Here is a 9,180-nt window from a genome sequence, read left to right on the forward strand (position 1 = left end):
TGAGGAGTGAGGACAGTGGACTGGAGCAACAAACTCAGGTAGGGGTTATTTAGGAACCAAGTTCAACTCAGGCTGCCACAGAAAATCACTACTTGTGATCATTCAATTTTCGTGGATTCAGAATTCTACCCATGGTAAGAAGACAGGAGTAGGTGGTCATAAAGGATTAGTGTAAGACAACTGAGACTGTGTTGTCACTTATCACTAACGAAGTGCCTAGGCTAGAAATTTTGAAGTTGTTAAACAGTAAACAGCTGCTTATCATAGTCACTGTCTGTGTCTTCAGTTAACTTCAGTTAAAATATCATAATTAACCCCAGGACCCCCGCCACTACTATACTAACATTTACAGTAGTCAGTCTTAGTATAGTAGTGGACTGGTGGGGGACCTGGGGTTAATTATGATATTTGAAATGAAGTAACAGACAGACAGTGGACAGTGGACTATATGATAAGCAGCTGTTTTGTACTGTTTAGTAAAAATTGCATATACATAAGGTAAGGATATTCTTTATATACAATGAAATCTGTCCCAAAATCCTCTTGGACTGTATCTGTGCAGTGTGCACTAAAGGACACTAGTAAGATATGTTATTGCTTTGCTATATGAACAATTAACCAAAAAGCAATGTATGAGACCGCGCCAAAATAAAACTACTACAACAAACTCCAGATGAAATAGAAGTCTCTCTATACTTCTATAAAATAAGGAAATGCAATAAAAATTATCAACCGGAGCGCTCCAAAAAGAGCTAAAGTGTAGCTGTAATGGATAGCATATAATATAACTACATGTAATTAAATCTGACTATTAGATGTAACAATAAGCAAACGCAGAAAATTAACCACAATTGCCTAGCAGTGGTACAATCTAAATATCCTAACTCAACTCTAAATAAAGGAACACAATCTAAATATGGTTTAGATATTATCAATCTCAATGCAAATGGCAATCGAAATGTACATTTAATAAAAAGTGGATTTTAATAAAATATAACATTAACATATAATATAACAAATCTGGTCAATAAAATACATTTATTAATACATTTAAGGTCGACCTTATAAGTAAATAGACAATAAATTAAATAGAATTTGCATAACAATATACAACAAAACAAAATAAAAATAATAATAGTGTGCTTGGATTAAAAATAATGTCCCAAATGGCCAAAAGGCCAAAGAGTCTTTTGCAAAGTCTTTAAATCCTGAATGTCTGTATGCTTTATATCCGTGATCGCAAGTCTCCTGGAAACAAATGATAATCTCCTTAAGGCAGTGTGAAGAGCCGTGTGTAAATTAATTACTCTCTACTCACAGTTTCAAAAGGCTGAGGTCTGCAATGAAACGTGCCCTTGGAAAATAGTTTATTCCGATTCTGGATAGTCTCCAAAGGGATCAAAGCGTTCAAAATTCTTAGGGCAAGGAAAAAACACTTAAATTACCACATAATAAAACATCAGCAATCATGGAGCCTAAAACTAAAGATACGGCTGCTCACTGAATAACCCTCTAGACCGATAAGCCAATAAGATTAGCCCAATCAGTCAGAGGTGCCGTGGCCAAAATTCAGAAGCGCCGTTCACAGCGGTTTTTAGTCAGCTCTATGCGGGATGTGACATTAAGCTCCGTTAAGGAGTAGTTTACCATAGAGCAACGCGTTTCAAATTTATTCTTTGTCAAGCTCTTTACTGAAGGTGCTCCTTCCGGCTAAATAAATACCTATATCTAAGCCATGATTGGATAATGTGTGAACCAATCAGGCAGAAGAACCAACTACGTGTCAAACATATATTTGATACACGCCGCTACTAAAAACTAAATACTAACAATGTGCTGCTATAATCAATGTAACGATTATAAAGAAACACAAACACAATAATCACGCCAGCAGATAATGTTTATATAAAACTCAATATTATGACTATTAATGTGCTTAGCGATTTATCTATAGAAATGGACAAAACGGTGTAATATGGAACAAATAGCCGCAAACAAATGACTACAAAATATATATAAACAAATGTTGTGCATACCTAACTCAACCAATAAACAGAAAACTATAATTCATAGAGGTTATTGCAGATCAAACTGCCGGAGGATATTTTGAAAATTAATTAGTAAAAATTAATTAGTAAAAGTTAGTTGTTAATCAGGGGTTATTTGACACTTTAGAAAGTACCATTACGTAGTGAGACCTCTCAAATTAAGAAGCCAAATGTGAAAAGTTTGTGAATTCATTTAAAAATTCATTTAAAAATTTAAAATTTAGAAATATTTCATAGATTCAATTAAAAATATTTTAGAACTCTTCTTTAGAAAATCGTTATTTAAAATATCTATTTAAAATAATTCATAAGAGTTCCCATAAATTCCCAATGCGACTTAAATATTTTATAAAAAACAACAATATATAGAAAAGATATTCTTATAAAAAATCCTATAAAAAATCCTATAAAGAATATCTTATAAAAAATAGATAGATTAATCCTAAAAAAGTTCATAAAAACCTATTACAAAAAACATTTCACAATAGTTCATAGAATATCATAAAATATTTGCATAAAAAATTCATAAAAAATCTAGGTTTAAACCATTGGGATTTAATGTTTTAAGCTCAAAAATCCATTTGGCTTCCAATTTGAGAAGTTCACTATGTACATTGCTCCCTCTCCAATTAGGTTTTACTTTATCAATCACTGTGTAACTGAGATGATTAGTGTTTCCATTATTACATATTTTAAAATGCCTAGGGACAGGGAGATCTTTATTTCTTTCCAAGTTCATATTTTCAATGGAGTTTATGTGTTCCCTAATTCTATCACGTATAGGCCTTGTTGATTCACCAATGTACTGCATTCCACATAAACACTCCAATAAATAAACCACATTAGAATCCGAACATCTATAAAGATTCTTAATTTTAAAGACCTTATTTGTAACTGTAGATTTAAATTCTTTTCTTTTATTCAAGTGTTTGCAGGCCTTACAGCTCAAACATGGGTAAAATCCCACAATTTTCTCACCAGTCAAATCTATATCACTAGAAGGGCTAGTTTTTTTCTTTAAATCAGTTGGTGCCAAGTAATTTTTTAAATTCTTACATTTCTTATATACTACCCTTGGGTGACTTGGCAAACACGGGCCTATCACTTCATCAGATTTTAAAACAGACCAATGTTTTTTTAAAAATGTTTCTAGTTTTTTATAATTATATAAAAAACTAGAAACATTTTTAAAAAAACATTGGTCTGTTTTAAAATCTGATGAAGTGATAGGCCCGTGTTTGCCAAGTCACCCAAGGGTAGTATATAAGAAATGTAAGAATTTAAAAAATTACTTGGCACAAACTGATTTAAAGAAAAAAACTAGCCCTTCTAGTGGGGGGGGGGGGGGAAGGGCAGCAGGATTATGAGTGCCTAAGACAGCACAAAACCTAAATACGCCACTGGTCTGATGGCAAGCTGAATCTGAGCAGGAGGAAGGATAGGATTGGTTTTATGATAGGTAAGAATAGGGAGGGGGTTAGAAATACATTTTCACATTAAAAAGGATTAATGTGTGGACTGCACAGTGAGGGGCATAAAGGGTTACTGCACAGAATAGAATTCAATTAGAGACGAGACAGGAGAAATATAATTAGTAATTTGCAGTAAGGAAATGGTTAATGTATGGTATGAAGTTATAGTGAGGGGTAAGGGGTGAAATAGGTTGATATATAGTATTTATATGGAGACTAATATTAGTATTGCAAGGGTTAATAGGAAAATGGGGTTAATAACTGATGGCATTGCAAGGGTTAATAGGAAAATAGATAAAAATTCAGTATGTCAATATGTGCCCTAAAGACAGTGCAGTTTTCATTATAGAAGCTCTCTGTGCAGTTTCTTCAAGATGCAACATTGTATAGAAAACATCAACAGTTGCTGGGAATTTAAAACGCTTGCTTCTCCCATAGAGAGTAAAATACGCTAAAATAAGAGATTACCCATACACACATACACAGAAATACAGAGAATTTAAAAAAAGAAGACTATGCAGTTAACTAGTGCTACAGCTCAGATAGCACATTCAATGAAAACGGTGTCAAATCATTTTTTTACATACATTAGAAAAATAAGGAAAACACTCCAGCAGTCATAATAGGGTTGTGGAGGTGAGAGGGCAGACTTACATCTCTCTTCTGTTCTGGCAGTTTACAGGCAAGAGAGAACGTCTGCAAAACGAACCAGTGACACTTCTCTGCGAACCAGTGACTCTTCTCTGCGTCTGCAGCTGTAAGACTCCCCGCCCCGCCCCCAAAACAACAAGGGAACTGTCTGTAGCACATCTCTGAAAGGGGAGGGGGCACAATCTGAACAGTTTCACTTAACTTTGTTAACCCCACGCTGTGAAAGACTACAAAACATGGGGTTTCTGTTCTACTTGCTGTGGGTAAAAGGGATAGGATGTGCTTCAGGGACAGGGAAGCAGATAAAAAGCCTTGATCTCACAGATCATATGTCCAATATTTTTCAACAAATTTTACCTGACAGCTGGCTAAAAAACGGACTGTCCGGTTAAATACCGGGCACCTGGAAACCCTAGGTGGACATCAATCCGCCCGATCGCATACGATTGGGTTGATTGACACCCTCTGCTAGCGTCCGATTGGCATTCAGCGATGTCGTCCGACAGTTAGTAATTCGGTCCAAAGGACTTAGTAAATTAATCACAACTGCTATTTCAATTATTTATTAAAATCTTAACAAAACCTTCCAGCCTTCTCACATGCAATGAAATATAATAATGGTATACTCTGGATCTCCTGGACCTGCTGAAATGTATATATAATTTATGTGGGTCACTCAGTAACGTGACTTATAACAGTGTTTTAAGCATAAAAAAGCTCAAAATTGGCTTAGCAAGGGGTTTGAAAAAGGCTTAAGAGCAAATCGGTTAAATATGATTTATTTTTGCCCCTGCATACTTTTTCCTGCATAATTTAAATTCACATATTGCTGCGTATGTTTAACACAACTTTAATATGTACTTTGCTTAAAATTTTTACTTCCTACTTAAAATGTGCTTTTTTAAACTGCTAATTTTACTATACTGTACCATATGTGCCTCTCATTCACATACAAAAATTAGATTTACAGCTGTAATTTAGACAATCCTGTGTAGGACCTCATAGCACTAATAAGTCTTTAAAGAGAATCTCTCCTTAACAGAGAGCTTTAGAATTGTGCCTCCATAAAGTAATAGCGGGTGCCATATTGTAACCTCGGATTCCATAGGTTTAAAAGTTTATCCTCTTCTGTTGCCAATTAGAGCTAGCTATAAATAAGATTGAGCAGCAACAATCTAACATTAAACTCTGTCAATAATATACATTCTATTCTGTTTCTTTTTCATTTTTTTAAAAGTAATATATACAGTATATGGGGCCTATTTATCATGATGCGAGTGGACATGACCCGATATTGCGGATCATGTCCGCTGCACACCGATAAATGCCGACAGCATACGATCTCGGTATTTATTATTGCAGCAGCAGTTCTGGTGAACTGCTGTTGCAATACCGCCCCCTGCAGATTTGCAGCCAATCGGCCGCTAGCAGGGAGTATCAATCAACCCGATCATATTGGATCGGGTTGATTTTTGGCGATGTCTGTTCGCCGCCTCAGAGCAGGCAGACAGCTTATGGAGCAGTGGTCTTTAGACTGCTGCTTCATAACTTGTGTTTCTGGCGAGCCTAAAGGCTCGCCAGAAACACGGGGCATCAAGCTCCATACAAATCTTGATAAATAGGCCCCTATGTGTGCACCTGATGTGTGTATAGTGTGTGCAGTGTGTAGTCTTAGCTCCACTTACACACACATATGCTACAGGTCACAGAACACTGCTGCAGGTACTTACTGTTCTTAGTTACACTTACACATTTATATGCTACAGGTAACAGAACACTGCTGCAGGTACTTACTGTTCTTATTTCCACTTACACATATATATGCTACAGGTAACAGAACACTGCTGCAGGTACTTACTGTTCTTATTTCCACTTACACATATATATGCTACAGGTAACAGAACACTGCTGCAGGTACTCACTGTTCTTAGTTCCACTTACACATTTATATGTTACAGGTAACAGAACACTGCAGCAGGTACTCACTGTTCTTAGTTCCACTTACACATATATATGCTACAAGTAACAGAACACTGCTGCAGGTACTCACTGTTCTTAGTTCCTCTTACACATATATATGCTACAGGTAACAGAACACTGCTGCAGGTACTCACTGTTCTTAGTTCCAGTTACACAGAAATATGCTACAGGTAAGAGACCACTGCTGCAGATACTCACTGTTCTTAGTTATACTTACACATCTATATGCTACAGGTAACAGAACACTGCTGCAGGTACGCACTGTTCTTAGTTCCACTTACACATAAATATGCTACATGTAACAGAACACTGCTGCAGCTACTCACTGTTCTTAGTTCCTCTTACACATTTATATGCTACAGGTAACAGAACACTGCTGCAGGTACTCATTGTTAGTTCCTCTTACACATTTATATGTTACAGGTAACAGAACACTGCAGCAGGTACTCACTGTTCTTAGTTCCTCTTACACATATATATGCTACAGGTAACAGAACACTGCTGCAGGTACTCACTGTTCTTAGTTCCTCTTACACATATATATGCTACAGGTAACAGAACACTGCTGCAGGTACTTACTATTTTTAGTTCCACTTATACTTTTATATGCTACAGGTAACAGAACACTGCTGCAGGTACTCACTGTTCTTAGTTACACTTACACATTTATATGCTACAGGTAACAGAACACTGCAGCAGGTACTCACTGTTCTTAGTTCCACTTACACATTTATATGATACAGATAACAGAACACTGCTGAAGGTACTCACTGTTCTTAGTTACACTTACACATTTATATGCTACAGGTAACAGAACACTATAGCAGGTACTCACTGTTCTTAGTTACACTTACACATATATATGATACAGATAACAGAACACTGCTGAAGGTACTTACTGTTCTTAGTTCCACTTACACATTTATATGTTACAGGTAACAGAACACTGCAGCAGGTACTCACTGTTCTTAGTTCCACTTACACATATATATGCTACAGGTAACAGAACATTGCTGCAGGTACTCACTGTTCTTAGCTCCTCTTACACATATATATGCTACAGGTAACAGAACACTGCTGCAAGTACTTACTGTTCTTAGTTCCACTTACACATAAATATGCTACAGGTAAGAGACCACTGCTGCAGGTACTCACTGTTCTTAGTTATACTTACACATTTATATGCTACAGGTAACAGAACACTGCTGCAGGTACTCGCTGTTCTTAGTTCCTCTTACACATTTATATGCTACAGGTAACAGAACACTGCTGCAGGTACTCACTGTTCTTAGTTCCAGTTACACAGAAATATGCTACAGGTAAGAGACCACTGCTGCAGGTACTCACTGTTCTTAGTTATACTTACACATTTATATGCTACAGGTAACAGAACACTGCTGCAGGTACTTACTGTTCTTAGTTCCACTTACACATTTATATGTTACAGGTAACAGAACACTACTGCAGGTATGCACTGTTCTTAGTTCCTCTTACACATTTATATGTTACAGGTAACAGAACACTACTGCAGGTATACACTGTTCTTAGTTCCTCTTACACATTTATATGTTACAGGTAACAGAACACTACTGCAGGTATGCACTGTTCTTAGTTCCTCTTACACATTTATATGTTACAGGTAACAGAACACTACTGCAGGTATACACTGTTCTTAGTTCCACTTACACATAAATATGCTACAGGTAACAGAACACTGCTGCAGGTACTTACTGTTCTTAGTTCCTCTTACACATTTATATGTTACAGGTAACAGAACACTACTGCAGGTATGCACTGTTCTTAGTTCCTCTTACACATTTATATGTTACAGGTAACAGAACACTACTGCAGGTATGCACTGTTCTTAGTTCCTCTTACACATTTATATGCTACAGGTAACAGAACACTGCTGCAGGTACTTACTGTTCTTAGTTACACTTACACATTTATATGCTACAGGTAACAGAACACTGCTGTAGGTACTCACTGTTCTTAGTTCCTCTTACACATTTATATGCTACAGGTAACAGAACACTGCTGCAGGTACTCACTGCTCTTAGTTCCACTTACACATAAATATGCTACAGGTAACAGAACACTGCTGCAGGTACTCACTGCTCTTAGTTCCTCTTACACATTTATATGCTACAGGTAACAGAACACTGCTGCAGGTACTCACTGCTCTTAGTTCCACTTACACATAAATATGCTACTGGTAACAGAACACTGCTGCAAGTACTTACTGTCCTCGAGGCTACAGCACTTTGTAGATCAAGACCTTGGACCACATCTTCTTCCATCCTCTTCTGCCAGGTGCTGCCACTGTGCATCATTTTAACAACTAACACTGCTTTTCTCATCAAGCGGGGGGGGAAAAAATGACACTGAACAGTCTGGGAAACTTAAAGGGACACTAAATAATAAGGGCCAGATTACAAGCGGAGCGCTAACTAAATGTCTTGCTTGGGCGCTAACTGCACTCAAAGTAACATTTCAACGCAGGGTTAGCTCAGGTATTTCAAATGAAAAGGATAGCATGTGAGTGAAAGTGTGATGTGCGCTAAGTTCAGGACATCGCGACCACCTTAATTTCTCCCCATGATCGCTCTGTTAAAAAAAACTTAACAGTTATCGCTCGGGCACTAACCTGACACTGTGTTAGACCAACTGTTCTAAACCCAAAGGTAGTCAGCACTAACTACTTTTTTTTCACTTGTGCACTAACTAATAATAATAATATTTATATGAACATTTTTTATTCAGAAGCTGTATATATCAGTGTTATAGTTCATTTTGATATGTGTATGATGTGTTTGGTGAACTTTTTTTTTAACCCTTACACTTTATGTTGGGTCTTCAGGAGCATTAATACTTTGAGTGCAAAATTTGTTTGTGCTCCACAACAACCATTTACTTTCAACTTGTAATATGCACGCTACCGCAGACTTGATATTGCTTATTGTGTCCAGTGCGCATTAGCACGCCACTTGTAATCTTGCCCTAAATAAATTTCTTGCACCTTCCTTTTA

At 36.7% G+C, this 9,180-nt stretch overlaps 1 long non-coding RNA gene across 1 annotated transcript; it reads right to left on the reverse strand.

Moving 5' to 3' along the window:
* Positions 1 to 965: 965 nt before the first annotated feature.
* Positions 966 to 4,236, reverse strand: LOC128641315 (uncharacterized). Its single transcript, XR_008399471.1, has 2 exons — positions 4,175 to 4,236; positions 966 to 1,415 (listed from the first exon to the last, which is right to left on the reverse strand). It is a non-coding gene; the product is annotated as an uncharacterized LOC128641315 (long non-coding RNA).
* Between the last annotated feature and the right edge of the window lie 4,944 nt (positions 4,237 to 9,180).

Source organism: Bombina bombina, chromosome 1, assembly GCF_027579735.1.
Source record: "Bombina bombina isolate aBomBom1 chromosome 1, aBomBom1.pri, whole genome shotgun sequence".
In the NCBI taxonomy this organism is placed as follows: Eukaryota; Metazoa; Chordata; class Amphibia; order Anura; family Bombinatoridae; genus Bombina; species Bombina bombina.